We start from the raw sequence: 20,724 nt of genomic DNA on the forward strand, positions 1-20,724 counted from the left end.
TGCTTCCCATTGCACCCTGCCAGCGAGCAGGCTCTGAAAGCCAGGAAGGCCTGCAACCTCCTTGACACCCACCCGAGAGCTGCAGCCTTGGAACCCAGAGCCTAGAGGGCTCCCTGGTGGTGGGAAGGGCTTGAGTAAGGGGTGGGTGCAGGTCATTCCGATGCAGTCATGACTGCCTCTGACCTGCTGGGACCTAAGCGCAGGGCCTGGGAGTTGGGTGTGCCAGAGCTGGGAAGCCAGTGCTCCTGGCAGTACCCTGAGCACAGGAGCCCTGACCCTACTGGACAGGGATCCCTCCCCAGTCTGCCTATAATGGGTCCCTCCCTCTCCTGGCTTTGCAGATACCTAGGATTTACTTACTGGTTTTGCATCTGTGTTCACTTTGAAAGGAAGGCCAGGTTGCAAGGCCCCCTGGGGCCTCAGGAAAGAGGAAGCAATCTTGTTAGTCTGGGGTGTGGAAAAGGCAGGGGCCCTGCACTGCTCCTTGAGCCAGGAGAGGTGGCATTGGGGCCCAGCTGCACCCCAGGGAATCTGCACGTCTTGGGGTCCCTGTGACCCGTACAGGTCCTCCTGGTACTGACACTGGTGCTTGTTCTGGGCTGGGGAAGATGGCTGATCTGGCACTATGCAGGTGACTTGCCTGGGAAGAATCACTCTCCATACACCCCTCCCCCTACCCGCCTACCCGGTGGCTGGGCTTGGAGGAAGTGTCCCCTTCCGCCCAGAGAGAGCTCAGGCCCCGGTGGGAGTGGGGGCTGGGTGAGGAGCTGAGAGGCTGCAAGGTACAGTAGCTGCAGGTGCATTTGAAGGACAGGGGGCTCTCTTTACTACCTAGAGGGCCGGGCCCAGAGGCCTGGGAGCCCGGGTGCTGGCTCTTCCTACCTTGCACGGCTCCCACCACTACTGCAGACATGACCTAAACCAATCCTCAGCCCCTCTGAACACCACTTTGCTTATCCACAAAATGGGAGTCCTTGATTGGAGGTAGGTGGGCCATGCCCTATGATGCCCGAAACAGGTCTGCTGAGTTTCATCCCCGTACCAGGCTCTGGGTGACAGGAGCTCAGAGCCTCACTGTAGAATAGGACGGGCCAGCATTCCTACAACAGTGGGATCTAGCGGCTGTGATCCTAGACGAGCTGAGTGGAACAGCTTAGGTCAGACTGCTGGGAAAGGGTATTCAGGGAGGGCTTTCCACAGGAGGTGACCTTTGAGCTGGACCCAAAAGATGAGTCAGGCAGTGCTGAGCAGAAAAGGCCTGGTGGGGTCATCAGGCCTGGGTGGGTGGGAGCCAAGGAGCTCCATGAGGGACCCAATCACGTCCTTGGAGGGCCTTAAATGCCATCAATGCCTTAAGGTTTATCCTCGAGGCAGGATCATCAAGAAAGGATTTGGCAGGGAGGAGTGACCTAGCCAGATCTGATTTATAGAACAATCACTGTGATGGCAGCTTGGAAGATGTTGTCACAGGAACTTTGAGAGTCCCACTACCATCCAGGATGGAAGGCACACGCCCAGCGCTGGCAGGGACCCGGCCACGGGAGCAGGGGTGCAGCGCTGCTGCACAGAGCAGGTGTGGGCACTGGGTGCTGTGGTATGGGAGGGGCTTGTCCTTGGCTTGTGCACACAGAATCCGTGGGTGCTGGTGCTGTGGTATGGGAGGGGCTTGTCCTTGGCTTGTGCACACAGAATCCGTGGGTGCTCGTGCCGTGGTGTAGACGCCGGCCACACGCCAGTGTACGGGGGTGGGTACATGTCAGAGGCCGCTGGACTGCTGTGGGTCTGATGAGCAGGAGAGACACTGGGCCTTTGAGAGCACAGGAGCCTCTGAAGGCCAAGGGTAGAGCTGATCGCAGATTGAAGACTCTCGAAGGGATACGTGGCGGTGTCGTGGGGGTGGACTTGGAGAGGAGACAGGACGGAGCTCTTACCTCGAGAGTTAACTCAGCAAACGGTTACAGAGTGCCCTTCCTGTGCCAGCTTTGTGGGTGACAGGGGCAAGGTCCTTGCTCTGCAGGAACTCCTGACTATCTAACGGAGGGGGGCACGTGACACTGGCAGTATGCCGAGCTCACTCTGCTGGCGAAGGAGGCAACTAAGTCAGTGCTCTGGGATGACTGGAGGGTTCTCGGGCGGAGAAGCAGGGGAAGGGCATCAGAGGCAGCGGGACAGCCCCTGCAATGTCTCTGAGGACCAGAGGGATTCTTGAAAGAGCTACAACCATTCAAGTCAGGCCAGAAGGCAAGGACTTTGTTCCCATCTAGGGGCAACAATTCAGCCAGGCGTCCTGTCAGAGAAGAAAGGTCAGGGGCTGCCAGATCCTAAGAGGCCTCAGGTCCTACACCTAGTGGGTGCTTGGGGGTATAGTGGAGGACAGTGTTTGCCCGTCACTGCCTGCCCGAGGAGGGTGAACGAGCAGGACGCGGATCCTCCGACAGCCTGCGTGTTTCTTCTTGGCGTGGCCTCATTCATAGGAATTGTGAGGTCAGAGAAGAGCCTGTTTGTCCAGAGGGAGAGGCTGCCTCTAGGCAGGCAACTGGCACCTCCCCACTCTGGTGTTAAAGTCCATCTGGGTGAACCAGGGCAGGAAGGGAGGGAGGAGGGGAATAGGTGATGACTGTTCTGGCGAGTGTACCCAGTCATCCTTCACAAGACAGCCATGGGGCCCCAGGGGCCAGTCCTGATTTCCACTGACCCCCTGCCACCAGCACACCTGCAAAGGAGGCACCGCCGTGCCCCATGCTCTGGCAAGGAGATGCGAGGACCAAGGTGTCTGTTACCGCACCGAGCAGAGTGACTGAGGACCAGAGAGGGGAAGTGGCCAGCTCCAGCTCACACAGCGAGTTGGACCCACCAGTTCCCAGCTTTTGTGGCACCAAGGCCCCCAAAGCTTTGCAATAAACTGGCTGGGCCCCCACAAGGCTCAGGTTCTGTCCACCTTCTCTGTACCCCTGGCTTTAGCTGTGTCCCTAATGCCCAGGAGGAGGAGCAGTAAGCTCCCTCCTGACAAGCTGTCAGCTCCTGCTGCTTTCCTTATCTCCCTCCTCCTAAAACAACCCGAGGAAGCAAACCCCAAAATTCCCGGTCCTCGCCTGCATCAGACCTGGTACCTCCCAGCCCAAGTGGACTATGTGTCGCGGGTAATGCGAACACAGCGAGGTCCTGAACCCCTCTTGACAGGGAGGCAGAAATCCCAGCTCTGGGAGTGTGTAAACACAGTTATTTTTAGCCCTCAGAGGGCTGTGGGCATAGCAGCATGACCCGCATTTGGCTCAGCCCCCTCCTCCTGCCCCACCAGGGAGAAGAGGGCTCCTTTCTCCCCTCTCCCCGCCGTCAGCCTCGGGGCTGGGCCAGTGGATTCCAGGACCCACTAAGAGAAGGAGCAGGGTGGGGGATCTCAGCGAGGCTGCCCACAGCGGGGAGCTGAGGCCAAGCCCAGCTCACCAGGGGCAGGATGTGGTTTTTAGAGAGGCGACATTTCAAGTTGCAAGAGAAATATTGGAGCCACACAATTTCATGCTTTTTCCATGGGCTCTTATTCTCTAATCTTCGTTACTGTCCTCCGTCTGGGCATCAGGAGGCCTGGTCCCAAGGGAACATGCTGCCACTTCCACCACGGAGTGCTCGCGGGTGCATGGGACACCTCTTGGTATCTCGTTGGAGCCCTCACCAGTGAAGTGAGGTCATCCCAACCCAGCTGTGGGGCTGAGGGCTGAGCCGACGAGATCATGGGTGCTCACTCGCTTGGTCCTTCCACAAACACTCGCTGAGATCGGGTTAGTGCCAGTGCTATTCTTGCTGCTAACTATAAAGCAGGGAGCCAGCCTGGCAAGGTGCTGACCTTCCTGGGACAAACGTCATTGGTGGGGTGTAGCGGGGAGACACAAGAGACAATTAACAAATAAGTACATCCTTCAGCAGCTGTCAGCTTGCAGTGCGTACAGTACAGGAATAATGCAGAGTGATGTGTTGTGGAGTGACTGGGGTGGGCGAGGGGCATGTATTTCAGACAAGGGCTATCAGGAAAGCCCCCTGAGAAACTTCAGTAAAACTGAACTCACTATACTGGTGGGACGAGGTAGTGAGCGGGAACAGCAAGTGCAAAGGCCCTGGGGCAGGAAGACCAGTAGGGCTGGTCTCACTTGGTGAGATGGGCAGGGGCCAGAAGCACAGGGTGTGTGGGTCATGGGGATGCCTTGGGAAGGGCTATACACAGGAAAAGGTTTGCTTCATGCCTGCAAGGAGGAGCAGGACGGAAGGGAGAGTAGGAGGCCAGTGAAAGGTTGTTGCCCTTGTCCAGGTAAAGGAGCTGGCGAGAGAAAGACAGGTTAGAAACCGGGGAGGGTGGACGGTGCAAGTGGCAGATGGCTTGGCTGAGAGGGAGCCCCAAAATGAAGTCTGGCTCCTTGATTTCTGCATTTGATGCCTGGACTGTTGGGGGGGTGTGGGAGAGGGTGGTTGATCCAGAAGGGACCAGCAGAGGGTGGAGGAGGAACAGGATTTGGGGAACAGGCTAGTGTGCATTTGCTATACCTGTCAACGTTCAGGTCCAGAGGGTTTCTCAGGGAGCAGTTGCCTGGGGAGTGCGAGGCCCCAGTCTGGCACGGATCTCCTCCCAGGGGCTCTCTGCCAGCTTCCAGCCAGGCTGTGTGGGCGGTTGCTCCCTCCAGGCCTGGCCTGGGGTTTTGTCCCAGTGCGTGATAGATGAAGGCCTTCCGGTCCCCTGACTTGGAAGTGGGCGTGGGTGGGGGTGGGCAGTGCCTGCATCCTTGGGGCACAGGATTTGAAGGTTCTGCCCAAAAAAAAGGACCAGAAGGCGCCCTGTTGGGGGGTGACTGGAGCACCATTTGCCGTCAGCTGGACCTAAAGCCTGGGTGCTCCCTACCCATCCTTCTTCTCAGCTAGACTGACTTATTTTGAAGGAGCCTGTGAGTCCCCCTGTGTCTGAGCTAGGATGCTCAGACATCTAGGACAAAGGGAGTTACCAGCACATTTGGGACTTTTCTTCAAGTAAGCTGTACACCCACCGTGGAGCTTAAACTCACGACCCCGAGCCAGCCAGGCACCCCAACTCATGGGATTTTTAACAGCAAACCTAGTTTGCCTTCATTTGTCATCAGCCAGCTTTGTGACCCTGAATATGTCCCCTCGCCTCTCTGGGCCTTGGAATTCCCACCTGACACTAGGATGGAGCGAAATGTCCTCAGGGTCCCACAGCTTGGGATGTTGCATTTTGGTTACAGAAGATCAGTATTGAGGGTCACAATGTGGGTAAAGACGGGGTTGTGGAGATGCCTTGCAGGGCCCTGGGGTGCCGATGGGTATGGCATAGAAGCCACCTGAAGGATGGTCACAGGAGATCAGTCGGAAATGGCAGGCTTCCTGGAGAAGGTCAAAAGGACCAGCTTACCATACAAGCAGTTGTGTCCTTGGGAAAATCACTAGGACTTTTGAAGCCTCAGTGTTGCCATCTGCAAAATGGGGTCCTAAACATCACTGACGTCAGAGGGGTGAGTAACTGCGGAGGTAATGTGAGGAGAGTGACGTCAGGAGCTCAGTTTGTAGCTCATGAAATGTCTGGTCTCTGGAGGTTGCCTCCTCCTTGTCCCTCTTCAGTTGACAGCAGGAATCCGAATTTCACGGGAGGGGCTCTTCTGCTGTTGGGGCTTCCTCTGAGAGCCACAATCCTGGGCCTGGGCATCCTGCCAAACCTAACTCTGGAGGCAGTGAACCTCGCTGTGGCCTTGGGGACTGGCCCATTGGCCTTGGCTTTCCGAGCATCAGCATAGGTATCGCTAGGAGAGACGCTTTGGGGCTCCAGCCAGAGGCGGTAATGAGCCCTGAACTCATGCCAGTTGCATTTTGTTTTATTTCTCAAAGAAGGGACGGGCTTTGATCTCCTATCAGCATCGATGTGGTTGCTCTCGTGTGTGTGCGCGCGTGCATGTGTGCACGCGCACATGTGCGTGTGTGTGTGTGTGTGTGTGTGTGTTGACTGCTCTGGGTTTTGGAGCTGTGGTGGAAAGTGCGGAAAATAGCAGATGCTGTATCCATTTGCCTCCAAACTGTCTTGAAACGCTATAAATATTTTCTAAAAAGACTAGCTTCCCAAGCCCGATGTGTTAGTTATCTCCTCCCCGAGAAACTGATTCCCGAAAATTAAGACAAATAACCTCTTAAATCACAGTTGTTAACCTCAGGTGTAAAAACCGTTACCACGCCAGCCGCGGGTCAGAGTGACTCCCTCTGCCTAAGTGACTCCAAGTGGCATCCAGAGGGTTGTGGCTGTAAAAGGGGAGGAGCCTTGTGCTCCGTCAGGGGGCCGGAGTCCAAGCCTGGCTTGGCCGCTTACTGCTGTGTGACCTCAGCCCCACAGGCTCACCTCTCTGAGTCTCTGGTTCCCTCATCGGGGTGACAGACACCTGCCACCTGCCTCCTCTCAGAGGCAGCAAGTGTCACTGCTCTGTCTTTGTGCTCCGCAAGGCACCCAAAGGTGACTGTCGGGGGTTCTTCGTGCAAGCCACTCTGCCCCCCGCCCCACCCTGCCCCCTCCAGTCACCTGGCTGCTTCAAGGACAGCCTCCAGGACCTGGGATGCTTTTCAACAGAGAGAGGCAGGGGCCTTGGAGCCTCCAGCAGGCCGCCAGCGCAGTAATGCCAGGGCCCACTCTCCTTGTGTTGACTCTTCCATTCAACTTCTATTTGTGGCGAGGGAGGCTGATTGTGTATTTAAGGTAGTCGTGTAAAGTTAAAAAAAAAATAAGTAAATGTCGTTTAGCAAAAACTGTGAGTTGGTTTTGAGAACAGTATTAAGGGACGCCTGGGGGGCTCCGTCGGGGAAGCGTCTGCCTTCAGCTCAGGTCATGATCCTGGGGTCCTGAGATGGAGTCCCATGTCAGGCTCTTTGCTCATTGGGAAGCCTGCTTCTGCCTCTGCCTCTGCCTGCCGCTCCCCCCTGCTTGTGCTCTCTCTCTCTCTGACAAATGCATAAATAAAACCTTAAGGAAATGAAAAGGAACACTACTAAACAAATGGCAGTCTAGATGGCAGGAGGAATTGACAAAAACCAGGTAGGCGGCTGGGACACACGGGGCCGGTGCACTGTTGACGTCCTTGTCTTCATAGCCTCCTGTCGACCTCCTTCGCCTTCTCTCTCCTCATAGGGGAGTGGACAGGGACAGGCGATGAGAAGAACACTCGGGCAAACTGTCTTCTGCCCACTCGACAATCCCAGGTGACCTCTATGCTTCATCGCAGAGGGGCTAAAGGGGTCCCTCTCCCAGGGTACAGGCCTTCCTGGCAGAGGGTAGCAGAGACCCCCACCAGCAGGTGTGTCAAATGCCACCTGGGAGGGACAGCCCGGAGTGCCATTTCCAGAAGCAATTCTAAGGTCGCATCTGTCTCTGAAGGAGAGCGCGGATCGATGGTTCGTGGCTGCCGTGGTGTGGGAAGGGGGCTTGGTGACATGCCTGCCCTCCTGTCACTCAGGAGCCCCTCCAGGCCCATGGCCGGATGCTGTTCATTCCACATCGCCATCACCAGGCGTGGTGGTTAGCCAGCGGCGGAGCCAGAAACTCCCGCTGGGATATAGCAGGTGCTCCGTGGGTAGCCAGCAGGCAGGGGCGTCCCCCCATCACACTGCAGGCCAGGAGGGTCCGTACCCAGCCCTGCGTTCATGAAGCCCACATGCTGATCGGCACGTGCCGTGGCTGGCCTCGGGCTGCGTACGGGGTAGGCACCCACAAAGTGTGTTGACAGACCCGAGAACAGTCAGTGTGCTACCAGAGCTTCAGACCCATTATCTGTTGTTCTTGGGGTCCCCAACAGAGCAGGCATGTGGGCTTCTGGCTTGGAAATCCTGGCTGCCGTGTGTACACACGTTATGATCAGGCTCTGTTGTCTTCTGGTTGCTCTCTCTACCACTGCCTTCGTATCGGGTCAGTAGGTGAGGCAGCCCCATATGTCCCCATTTTACAGATGAGGACATTGAGGCCTAGAGTTGGCAAATGACTTGCTTGAGGCTACTAAGCTAGTTAATGTAGAGACCTGGCCTGATTCACCATGGCACTCATCTCTGGCCATTTCACCTTCCACTCACAAAGAAAGCTCAGAAGACTTTATGCATCCTGATGTTTAAACTAACTTCCTTCCTTCCTTCCTTTCCTCCTTCCTTTGTTCATTTGGAATCTTTGTAGCCTAGTGGCTAGGAGCTCTGGAGCCAAATATTTAGCCTACGTTGCATTTCAACCACTTCTTGGCCATGTGACCTTTGGCAAGTCCCTCAATCTTTCTGTACCTCAGTTCCCTCATCTATAAAATGGGCATAAATACCACATAGGGTTGTTGTGGCCAGTAACAGGTTAACAGTGCGTGGCTCAGGGTGAGGGTTCTCAAGGGCCAGCTGGTGAGTGCAGGGCAGGGCTCCCTCTCCCAGGCCATGTCCTGATCATGGGCACTGAGGAATTATAGAGGTAGGCCGTCAGGAGGATCTTGTGGTTGGGTAAATGTGAGGTGAGAGGCAGATAGGTACACCGAGAAAGCATTTTGGGTGGACGGGCAAGGTCCAGGATGCACTGGACTCCATGGGGTGGTGGGACTAGGGACAGTAGGCATCAGTCCCCATGCATGAGGGGCTGCTGAGAAAGGCTTGCCCATCAGAGGGAGGCTATCACTTGTGGATGGCAGGGAGAGCCTGCCAGGCAGGGGGACCTAGGTGTCCAGGGCACAGAGGCATGGAATGGGTGGCCCCTGGGTCTGGTCCTAGAGTGCTGGCTCAGTGGGGTGGGAGGGGTGTCGGGGGGGTGGCTGGCCTGACCCTGGCAGATCACCGTGTCCAGAAGTTCTTTGGACAAAGCATATCCCCATCCGTTACTCCCTTGCTTACTCCTGCAGTTGAGGCCTCTGGGCTCTACTCTACGGCGGGGCCTGGGGCATGTGGAAGAGAAGTGGAAAGGCCTAGTTGGTTTGTTCCAGTGGTAGGCAGAGAAAATCCTGCCCAAGAGCCTTGGCGTGGGGTAACTGCCTCTCCCTCCTCAGCTGATGAGCCAGCTCACGGCCGTCTGTCTGTCTGCCTGCCTGCCTGCCTGTCTCCTCTCTGCATCTGTCTGTGCCCTGCAGTACAAACAGTCCCTCCCCAACACACGGCCAGCACGGATCCACTCGCATGCCTGGTACTGCCACCCCGGCCCACCCAGAGACCCATTTATTCTGCCGCAGGGGCGTGGGGCCGTTTTAATCATCCTCGCTCTGCCACAAGATACAGATGGTTGTATTATTAATAGTCATAATTAATCAGCCTCCACGGAGGATCTTTTCCCTGGGCGTCAGATCCTCAGGACGAGCAGCCCCACGAGGGCCTGTTCCAGTCTCTGCTTTATAGACAGGGAATGTGAGGCCGGGAAGAGGAGGTGGCTCACGGCAGGGCCAGGGGACAGCAGCCTCGTCGGCGCTCCTGCCCAGCACACCTAGGTCACTGGGGGAAGCCTTCAGGGCTGGGGGTGGGAGAGCAGCCCTCAGCCTGGGGGGGTGAAGTAAGAGGTCCCTGGCAGAGAGCAGAGGAAGAACGGTAGAACGCGAGCCAAAGCAGATGGAGGCAGGGCCTCGCGGGCTAAGCAGGAGAGAGGTCTGGGGGCGAAGGTGAGGAGCCGGCCTTGAGTGGAGGGGGAGCCAACGCCAGCCCCCCCGCCCCCGCACCCGGACGGTGGACCTGGGCCTGCTGCTGGCTGCTTCCCCCGCTAAGCTCTGTGTCCCACGGACAGTGATTTAATGCTTGCGGCAGGCGGCTTCCTGATTTATGGGCTTGTTCTGGACAGGCCTGACTCCGTGAGCACAGCGGCAGTAAGGGGCTTCTCGCACAGTCCTGCGGATGGCCGCCTGCCCACCTGCTCCCCTCGCACACTCTCCTGTCTTCCTCAGAGTGACAGCATCCACACCCGCACGGTCACATGTGCATAGACACACGGCGACCAGCAGGGCTGGCCGAGACGCCTGGTCCTCATTGTTAGGCTCATCCTGAGACTCGGCCACGGTGAATGAATGCCGGGCGCCGTGGCCCAGAGCCTTGGACTCATGCTCGGGGTACTCCATTCCATGGAAGGAGTCTGGGAGGGGGGATACAGCACCCCTGAGTCTTGGCCTCTCCCCACTGTGTTCCCCAGCCCACGTGTACCCTGTGCCAGGCCTTGGGGACAGCCCTGTGTCATGGGAGAAGCCCAGTCAGGAGTCAGGCAGATCAGGTCACACACTTGGGCTCTGCCACCAGTGCATGGCTGCAACCTCGGCCTATCCCGTCCTCGGCGTCCTCCTGTCCCTAAAGCGGTTTCAACAACAGCCACCTCGTGGGGTCAGCATGAGGATTCGAGTAGAAAAGCTGCTGGCTAAATCAGAGCTCCATCAAGCTCCGCCTTCCCAGTCTGTGACGTGGTCCCTAGTAACTCTTGCTGGCCCTCTCCTGGAGCTCTTTTGAGAGTCAGATGAGAAGAGGGCCCTGTGAAGGGTGGGGGTGGCCAGGGCACTGGTTCCAGCCCTGTGCATGCTGGGCGAGGGGCTCTGGGCACGTGGGGTGGGACCGGTGCAGGGGCCTGGGCCTCTGTCCTGCTCCCCAGCTGCCACAGTGGGGCCCTGCGGCTTCGGCACAGACGTTCTCTTCCTTGGGATCTCTAGGCAGCGTGCGCTCCTCGTCTCTGAAGCGGGCGTGGTGACAGCATGTACTGCAGTGCGTAGGAGGACCCATGAGACATGTGTGTTAAGCTTGACACACAGCAACCACTCGAGTTGCCAGTGTCCGTCGGTGGTGTCCCTGGCCTGACGGCATACGGGTGGATGCGGGGTTCAGAAGTACAGATGAAGGCCTAGCGAATGACCTACTGACATCACACTGCAACGGTTGCCATGTTTCCAGACGTCACATCCGTCCATCCCCACCCAAGAGTCCAGGCCCTTCTTCAGGGCAGCTTAGAGGAGGGGTGGCGGACTCACACCCTGGCCAGCACAATGGTGCCCCGTGGTCTGTGTGGATCTCGGCTGACTCCCAGGGGTCAGCTGCCCAGCCCCACACGGCCACTTGGCTCCCCAGGAGGCCAGCACTCGCCTCTGTTCTTGCTTCGACTGTACGTCCACTGACCTCCTGCGAAGAAGGCTGAGAGGCGGTCCTGATGTCTCACCTGAGCTAGGTAGGGCCTGCAGACCCCACGGCCAGCCCACGAACTTTCTTCTGCTGGCTGCAGCCTGAGCCCATCACAGCTCCTGTAATGCGTGGATTCCTGGGTCTGTGCCCTGTTCCCATGTCAGCTTCTGGGGTCCAGAAGACATGCAGAGTCCCCATCTTGGCAAGGACTTTGCTGAAGAAACGAGCCCCTGACACCCAGCCCAGGGCTGTGGGGGCTCAGAGGTTATGCGGGCCAAGTTGGGCCCAGAGAGGCAGGGAAGAAAGGAGGCAGGACAGGCTACAGCCAGGCCTTGAAGGACGGGGATTTGTGCACTAGAAGGGATGGCCTTCTAGAAAGATCAAAGTGTGTGGGCAAAGATTTGGAGTCATTCCTAGGGAAAGGCATGCCCTCTCCCATAAGACATCTGGACTTCTCTGGCCCAGATGGTCTCGGCTCTCAGTGACCAGTGGCTGTGGGATGCAGCAGATGGCCAGTGAGGGGCGGGGCCACCCCGGGCTGGAGCCAAGCAAAGCCAAGTGGCCCACACAGGCCAGAGCCCAAGACTTTGGCACCAGCCACTCAGAGCTCTCGACTCGAGAGTTAATGATTCATTTGTGGCCAATTTCTGCTGGCCATTGCCTGGAAATTCCCAAGCCTGCCCCTTCCCTTGGCTCTGCGAGCTCCAAGAGTACAGTCTCATTTATACTTGGCTGAGAACATCTCACCGACTATCCAGGGAATGGCTTTTAAAATGAAAGCAGGAGTGATGCAGGTTAGGCATGAGGAAGAACTAATTGTGGGCGGTAGGCCAGGGGCTGGAATGGTTGGCTTGTATGTAAAGTAACGTTAGAGTCCCCTCTCTGACCCCATGTGCTCAGTGCTGATGGAAGGAGCCCTGTTTGTGTTCGTGGTGTCCCCCGTTTAGTTCAGAGCAGGTGGGAATGGAATCCAATTGAATGTAATGTGGAAAATGTTGTAGCAGTTACAAGGGGGAAGTAGAGCTTGACCAGAGCAGGACTTGGCTGAGTAGAGAAAGCAATAACACATGCAAAGGCCCTGGGGCATGAAAGTCCAAGGGAAGTTGTTAGAGGAGGCTGAGTAGTTGTGGTGTGACTGGAGTGTGGCTGGAGGGTATGAGAGATGTCTAGAAGTATGGACTCAACTCGAAGGTGAAGGGCTTCAAGGACTTGGGAATTTGGGAGGCACTGGCAGGGGCCAGTCAGGACTGGTACCTGAGCAGGGACAGGTATGTTCAGTTTGGGTTTTTGGCTCATTTGTGCATTCGTGTCTTGATTCTGTTGGCCAACAAACCTTTCGTGGTAGCCTGCTCTGTGCAGGCTTAGGCCCAAGCCCTGCGTGGGCCCCTGCACTTGGCTGAAGGTGGGCTAGAGGGAGGGGGTTATATGTAGCAATCCAGGGGAGGGCTGCTGAGAGCATGAGCACAGGTCAGTGTAGAGGCAGGGAGATGGCCGATGGCCTTTTCAGACCCAGCCGGCCCCTGTGTTCCTTGCAGACTGGACAGACAGCCCGGACATTACCCCTGTCTGGTATGATCACGTGGTCTTACTGATTCCAGATGTGTGATCTGGTCACTTGCAGATGACCAGACTGAGGCCCAGGGAGGGGAGGGTGAGTGCCCGAGCCCAGACACAGCTCAGGGGCCCCCTCTCCCTGTCCTGGCTGGTTGCACACATATCCCCCCACCTCCCCACCTACCCAAAGTATTTCTCCAAATCAGACAAAAGAGAGCAGCCTAATCTTCCAGGTTGAAATATCCGGGGGCTCGGGGAGGAGGCTTCCTTTCTATCTTAAACTTTGCAAATTTAATTTCTTCCGATTATTTCTTGACAGTCCCAGGCGTTGGTGGTAAACAACCGTTCTCCCCAGAATGTTTCCCTGTGACAGCAGCTTTCTCTGGCGAGGGTGCTATCAACACTTGGCAGGGCCTCCTCCCGGCTCCCGGCTCCCGGCTCCTGAGAAGTGAGAACTTCTGAAAAGCATTCAAGAATGTGGCTCTCCCAGTGCGCCGGGCTGGCAGGGGCTGGGACAGGCATGGGCCTTGCCTCTTTGTTCCCCACGGCTGCCCATCGCCCAGCTTACCCTCAGAGCCTCAAATGCCCCTGGTTGTGGATGGTCCCCAAGCGGAGAGGTGGGGCAGTATCAGGTATCCGCTGGCTCCCGAGGCCCTGGTGCCCGGGTCCTTGGCACAGCTCAGCGACCACAGGGAGCTCATCTCCAAAGGGTAACTCTGCCAGGCCTATCTGTGGCCAGGAGACCGGCAGTGTCCCAGCCCTATGTCCTCCGTGGCCTGCGTCATGCTGGCTTAGGTGTCCTGAGTCAGAGCCAGGAAATGGATCTGTGTACCGGGTTAGAGGTGCCATCGTCCTGGGTGGCTGGGGTGAACCCCAACCTCCTGCCTGTCCATGCTACGGTGGGCCTGGCCTGGGTTTGAACAGTGCCTGGAGGAGAGGCTGAGATAGACAGCCAAGCCTCTAACCCCACACGGCTAGTAACTGCCCCTGGAAACGCGTGGGCCTGTGGGTAGAGCAGAGCGCTCAGACATGGGCTGCAGTGTGTTTACCCACGCTGGACCACTCTCCTGGAAGGCCCTCTTGGACTTGTCCTCTGGACAGGAATTTACCCAAGAATTATTCTCCGGTGAATCCTTTCCCTGCGGCCCCTCCTGTAAGGGACACTGCCCTCTTTTCCTTAGAGTGGGCCTCCGGATCTCCACCAGGGCCCCATCCTAAGGTCCTGTGGTCACCTTTCCCTGCAGCAGGCTCCCCCGGTTACCTGTGTAGTGCTTTGAGCTTATCTCTGCTCCTTGCATGCCTGACACATACTAGATGCTCAGGAAGAGCCTGCTGGATTTGATGAAGGGGGTCCTCAAGGCAGTGTCGGGGTGTCCCTTTGTTAACGATGTGGTAGAGAGGAGAGGAGAGAGTTTGTCGATGGAGAGGCTGACCTCCCTAGGCCAGGCGCCCCACCCCCCGCCCTGCCCTGCACAGCCGGGGCCCGGGGGATTGCTGGGGTGCTGCAAGGGACCCCTCCCCACCTCTCTGCAGCCCAGCGCCTTCCTTGCTGGCAGGAGCCAGCTCCCTGGGTTGGCCGTGTGATCACTCTCCAGAAAACACCCCAGTGGAAACTGCATGAATGATTGATAAGAGCTGAGAGCTGTTTAATTTTTTCCCCCTGTTTAATGGCTATCAATAATTTAATACGCTCTCTGTATGTTTTTAAGAAATAGCACCCATTTTGCCCGTCTCCGGTTTAGCGGGCTAAATGATTTAAGTGTTGGGAACGGGCTCTGAGGACGGAGGCTGAGCAAGTCAGAGGGATCTGGAGGCTGGGGGTGGGGGGAGACGGGTTCAGAGCCAGCCAGCGGCCCGTGGCCCGGGTGTGTGTGCATGAGCGTGTGTGTGTGTGTGTGTGTGTGTGTGTGTGTGTGTGTGAAGGTGGGAGGGATGGAGGACAGAGGGGGCGGGTGAAAGCCAGCGCCTCTCTGCTAAGAGCAAGATAATTGCTTTTCCGGGTCTCACTGAGCAGCAGCTGAACAGCTGTCCGCTCGTCGCCGCCCCCCCCACCCCAGTGTCGAGCTTTTCTGGATGACTCTGGGGGTCTCACGGGGGCTCGGAAGGAGCTTCAGCTAGTACTACTGGGGGCTGAGAACAAACCCCCCCCCCCAATGTCTTTGCCCCCTTCTAAAGGTTTTAAGTCATTTTTATTTTAACGATGCAGTGACTCCCTGGCCAGCCTTGTTTTCCAGATGGGGTAGGGCTGATGTTGGAGCAGGGAATTCAGAATCGCTCGTCTCAGGGCTCACAGGGACCAGGAAGGTCATCTGCCAGTGTTCCCCCAAACTTCCCAGATGCAAAGGATCCCCTGGGAGGACTTGTTAAAAATTTAAATTTCTGGGCTGTTTTCCAGACCCACAGCCTTCCCTTCTCTAGGGAGAGGCCTAGAACATGTGGGTTTACCAGGTAGCCCAGGTAAGTTCTTATCGGCAGAGGAGTTCAGGAAATGTCGACTCCAGCTCCGGCTTCGGTGCTCACAGCACACATAGCACCACATGGCTGCTCCCCCTGCTTGCACACCTCCGGGGACAGGGTACTCACCACTCTGGGAGACAGCATATGCACTTAGGGAAAGTATGCTCAGTCCAGAGATCCCTCTGACATTAGGCTTGTCCCACTCAGGCTATCCTAAGGTATGTGGAGTTAACCTCCGCTAAGGACAGACTACCTCTCCTAGGACCTCTCCCTTTCTGGCTGTCCACTGGTTTATCTATGCCTCTCTGTTGGGCAAGGAGCTTCCTTTCCTAGAAAAGCACTCTGGGTACCAGAGAAAATGTCCCAGGGATAGCCCAGGCATAGGGGTGGGGAGGGAGTGGGCAGACACCATCCCTGGCACAATGGGGCCCTGGAGGGAGGCAGAAGGGGACTGGGCTTCAGAACTGCCTTGGCCTATCAGGGTCCAGTGCTCCCGTGGGAGAGAAATATATGACTCACCAGAGACTGTGGACTAAGCCAGATCTCCGGGATGACAGTGAGGGATCTGAGACCAGAAGAAACTGCCCCAGGGTCACACGTCCATTAAGAACGGAGCTGGGACTGCAAAGATAGGACAGGGGGGCCCAGCGAGGGGCATCAAAGATGAAGCCCTGGTGCTGGGGGTCCACTGAGACCCCGGTTACCGCTGGGCTGGGACGCAGGACAGGGCAGGGCTCCTCCTCCTCACTAGGCGCTCGCTGGTGGAGACAAGTCAGTACATCCAAGGATTTGTAGCAGAGCCGAGGCCCCATCTGTCTGGCATCACAGCTCTTCCTTCGCTTTGCCTGGTCTTTTGCCTTGTTCCTACCGAGAGGCCGCAGTGACTGCATGTCAGCCTTGCTCTTTTCTTTTCATCGTTAGAGGGAAGGAACGGTACACATTTCACAGGTGTCATTGTGCACTGCAAAACAGGGTGCCCATTAAGCCCTCCTCCATTGCATAGATGCTCGTGGTACCCTCAAGTTCAGCCCCACCCTCGATGTATGTGGGAGAAGCCTGGGTCCTGGCAGGTGCTGGCATACAGTCCCCCTGTGCCCCTTCACCGAAACCTGCTCTGGTCTTTACAACATCACTCGGAGCCGTGGGGTGGGGGTGGTTATAGGTCTTGACCCCAGAGGAAGAGGAGGAAGGGTGCCGCTGAACCCTGACAGGGCTCTTGCTTGCAGAGCTCTGAGAGCTGGCAAGACCGCAAAAGACTAATCCGTGCTCAGGAAGGCCCAGCCCTGGAGCGAGAACTGCGTGAGTCTAGATACCTGGGCAAAGCCGGGGGCAGTCAGGGAAGGCATCCAGGAGGAGGTGCCACCTGCCCTAGGGCTTGAATCATGGAAGGAAGAAGAAAGGCATCCCAGGTACAGAGGTGTGAGGCAGCACTGTGAATGTGTGCGGGGAAAGTGAGATGAAGACAGCTGGGCTGGAGAGGTGGGCAAACCAGGGTGGGCTGGACCGGGAATGGCTGGGTGGAGCACCACAGAAGGCTGGATTGTTCCAGCTTCCGTTGAAGGACTACATCCACGCAGAAAAGTGTGCATATCCAAGTGTAGCTTGACAAATTGTCACGAAATGAACACAGTCATGTAAACACCATGCAGATCAAGAACATTCCAGATGCCCCAGAACCCCCTAAGTGCTCCCTCCCTGTCCCTGCTTCCCCTCCAGGACAGTGACTTCTGATTTCCAACAGCATGCTGCCAACAATACAAACACCCCAAAACTTCATGCTTCAAACAAACGACCACCATTTGTTATGTCTCCTGGTTCTGGGGTTTGCCTGGACCATCCCTCTGGTGGTTTCCCTTGGGCTCATGTGACTGTAATCACAGCGAAGGGCCGACTGGACCAGAAGGCTGGTGGTGATGGGCTCAGTCACATCTGGCCGTCGGCACTGGCTGTTGGTTGAGTGGCCTCAGGTGTCCCCCATCCTCCAGTAGGGGAGACTGGCTTCTGACGGGGGCCAAGGTCATAAACAGCAAGCCCTGAAGGCCTAGTCTCTGTAAGCCAGAGAATGTTCCTTTCAGGAAGTCCTATTGGTCAAAACAGGTCTCAAGTCCAGCCCAGGTCCAGGGCATCGAGAACAGACTCCCCCGCCTTGATGGGAGTCACCACAGCGAAGAATCTGTCACCCTGTTTAGTCGACCACAAGCACAGAGTAGTCTGCCTGGTCTTGACCTTTCTGTAAATGGGGCCCTTAAGCATGTTCTGTATTGCGTCTGGCTTCTTTGGGTTGTCAAGTTTGTGAGATTTCTCTCTATCCTTGGATCCAGTTGCGGATCCTTTGTCCTCATTGCCGTGGTTTTTATTCCACTGTGTGGGTCACCAGGTGTCCATCCTATGACTGATGGCCTTTTGGGAGGCTTTTGGCGGGGGGTTGGGCCATTACAAATAGCACTGCTCTGAACATTCTAGTACATGTCCTTGGGTGCCCCACACACGCGTATCTCTAGAGGTGGAGTTGCCCTGGTGCGATAAGCCACTTGGAAGGATGGGAGACACTTCCAAACTAGTTTCTAAGGCAGTGGTCGGTGCATGCCCTTCCAGCTGTGTTTGGGAAGGCTGCAAAGGCTTTGCAGCGGGGAGCAATGTGTCTACGGGGCTTTTCGGAAGTCCTCCTGGCTGAAGATCTCTGACCCTGAGGCTCCCTGTAGTGTCCCTGATGGACCCACCTCGAGCCACAGGCCTCCAGGCTAGGGGAGATAGAGCCATCAGACCAGCTGGCCTCCCGGACCCCAAAGACTCGAGGAAGCTGCGTGCCTGCAGCGCTGACCCATGAGGACCCTGGAGCCGGAGGGGCTGCCATGATGGCCTCCATCCGTGACAACTCGGGGCAGTGTGTCAAGCAGTCCCCAAGGAGATTGGGGTCTACCTCTGGCTTTGCCTCTCTTACCATGAGCCCCTGGGAGGAAACCCTTTCCCTAGCAGGGCTTTGCTTTCCACATATGGGAATCAACAGAGAAGAGTATCAACCTCACCAAGTCTCTTGCCTCTCCCCAGCCCCAAGGCTATATTCTGGAATGTAACAGGGAGGGGCATCAGGAGGCCCTTGGAGAGCTCATTGGGCTTCCCGAATTAAAGACAAGTCAAGGGCACCTGGGTGGTTCAGTCAGTTAAGCGTCTGCCTTCAGCTCAGGTCATGATCCCGGTATCCTGGGATCAAGCCGCACATCCATCAGACCTCCTGCTCAGTGAGGAGCTTACTTCTCCCTCTGACCCTCCCCCTGCTCACTCTCTCTCACTCTCTCAAATAAATAATTTTTTAAAAAAATAAACAAGTACATAAATCTCCAAGATGCGTCAGTTGGCCAGTTTTCTTCATCTTATTCACTAAACACCTTCACTGCCCCATCCATCAGTCACTCGTTTGTTTGTCCAACCATCCCTCCAGAAGTCACTGGCCTTTCTAGTCTCCGAGGAGAGGGATAAACTTGACTCTGTTCCTGTGGTCCAGAAGCTCCATGCAGGGAGGAGACTGGCCTCCAGAAAGCTGGAGAAGACACGGTCGACCAGACCCCAGGCCCCTGGAAGGAGAACAAGGGAAGGCCGGGCCGATCCTGGAGGGCTCAGTGGAGGCACTTGAGCAATGTCTTGAAGGCCAATGGGGCCCAGAAAGACAGAGCAGTGGGAGACAGGGCTCGGAGCAGAGCACCAGACGTGACCCGCGGCCCTGAGGGGTGTGTGTGTGCCTGTGAGCTGCTGCTGTTAGAGCCGGGGTCTAGGCCAGGCCTCTAACACCAAGTTTAGAAGACAAGCTCTGGCTGGGGAGGTGGGAGACAGCATCCAGTTTCTGGAATGGCTCCACTTCGAGGGGGTCAGCTCAGCCTTCCAGGACATGGCCAGAGGAGCCTGGGCAGGCAGAGCTAGGAGGTCAGTGGGGCAGATGGGGGCCACCTGCATGGTTGGCTTGGAGCTCACTGTGTTCTCTGGTCTGTCCCGCAGGACTTGCTGTGCTGTGTTTGGCCAAGTTGGACCGCAGGGGCCGTCGCCTTCCTCCCACCTTGGCGTCCTTTTCCTAACGCTCTTAGCAGCCTTGAGTCCTGGTCGTCTGCAGAGGCCTCAGCAGGTAAGCAGGACAGACTGGCCCCCGGTGCTGTGCCTCTTGTGCTATGGGACTGGGGAGCTGAGGAACGAGGGGACAGGGCTTATTTGTCAGTTTTCACTTCTTTCTTGGCTGCCTCCTCTCAGAGGGAGCCAGACAGTGGAAGGGGTTGCATCCTGGCCTGGAACTGGGATATTAGGTTTTGCATTGTTGCCAGGGCCCATGTGGCCTTAGACGGACCTGTCACTCTCCAGCCCTCCCATCTGTACTGAGAATAATAATGGTGGACACGCTGACCCTGTCTCTGTGTGCCAGGCACCACACTAAGTGCTGTGTCGTTATTAACTCTTTCCATCTGCACACCACCCTGTGAGGCAGGTGCTGGAATCAGGTCCACTATAAAGGCAAGAAGACTGAGGCTTGTGGTTGGGAAGGAACTTGCCCAAGGTCACATACCTGGCTAAGCCCCCGTGGGTACCCCTTTGGGTCTGTGTGGCTCCAGTACCCATCCCTAATCCCTGGACCGTTCTGCCCCTGGCTGTGCCCACCTCTGCTAGCCTCTTCCTGGGGGCAGGAACTGAGGCAGTCATGGGGTTTTCAGAAGTGCCGGTCCTAATCCAACTCACGGCAAAGGGAGGGGACTCCCACAAGGTGACAGTGGCTGCGGTGACCTGGGGTCACGCCTCATTTGTGGATGTGGTGTGACATGAATCAGGCCTGGCCTCTGCGGTCCCCAAAGTGGTACCTAGGGCCCCTTCTAGAGGAAGAACATGCTGGCTAAATAAGGTTCTCTCTCCCTCTGCCTCCCTAGTTTAGTTTTCCTAGCTTGTATTAGGCACTTAATGTATGCTAGGCCTGGTGTCTGGCCTAGAGGGGAAAGGGGCTCATCTCATTCAGGGAGATCACAACAGATGTTATACAAGCCCCATACCAGTGCAGTGGACAGTGCTAAGAGGTTGGGGGTGAGCATTCCAGAGGAAATAACCCCAAAGTGAGTAGTGTTGTAAGGAAGACAGGAGCAGGGGACGGGTAGGAGGGCCTGGCAGGAAGGGGGATGAGGTTGGCAAGGGGATGGGAAGACTGTAAAAGCCACAAGTGCCAGGATGGAGAACTGGATCCCAAAGGCAGTAGGGAGCCGTGGAGGGTTCAAAGTGAGATAGGGGCCTAATGAAGGTGGCTGCATTGGAGAAGCTATCAGAAGGGCCCTGCTGTAAGCAGGAAGACTAACGGGACTGTCCCAAGGGCACAGTAAGAGGTCAGATGCCTCAGGTAGAGCCAGAACAATGGGCACAGAGCAGGAGTGAAAACGTAAGACACCAAGACAGGGAAGTTGGCAGGGATGCAGTTGGCCGGGGGTGGGGTGAGGCATGAGAGTGGGAAAGCTGCCATGATGCAGGGTGCGGGGTAATGATGGAGCTCTGCATGAGTATGGGGACTCTGGAGTCTAGGAAGTGTTCTTGGAGGCAGTGGGCCAAGTTGTGGTCCAGTGTTGTCTCTGA

General features: G+C 56.7%; 1 protein-coding gene across 4 annotated transcripts in view; it reads left to right on the plus strand.

The window, feature by feature from the left end:
* ZMIZ1 (zinc finger MIZ-type containing 1) overlaps positions 1 to 20,724 on the plus strand; it is a 233,348-nt gene that overhangs the window by 27,444 nt on the left and 185,180 nt on the right. For all 4 annotated transcript variants that reach the window (XM_045083551.1, XM_045083554.1, XM_045083552.1 and 1 more), the window contains exon 2: positions 19,126 to 19,249. The gene's annotated coding sequence lies outside the window, so the exon portion shown is untranslated. The remainder of the gene's footprint in view (positions 1 to 19,125; positions 19,250 to 20,724) is intronic.

The sequence above is a fragment of the Mustela putorius genome, unplaced genomic scaffold (genome assembly GCF_011764305.1).
Source record: "Mustela putorius furo isolate JIRA1106 unplaced genomic scaffold, ASM1176430v1.1 tig00000698_pilon_pilon_pilon, whole genome shotgun sequence".
NCBI lineage: Eukaryota > Metazoa > Chordata > Mammalia > Carnivora > Mustelidae > Mustela > Mustela putorius.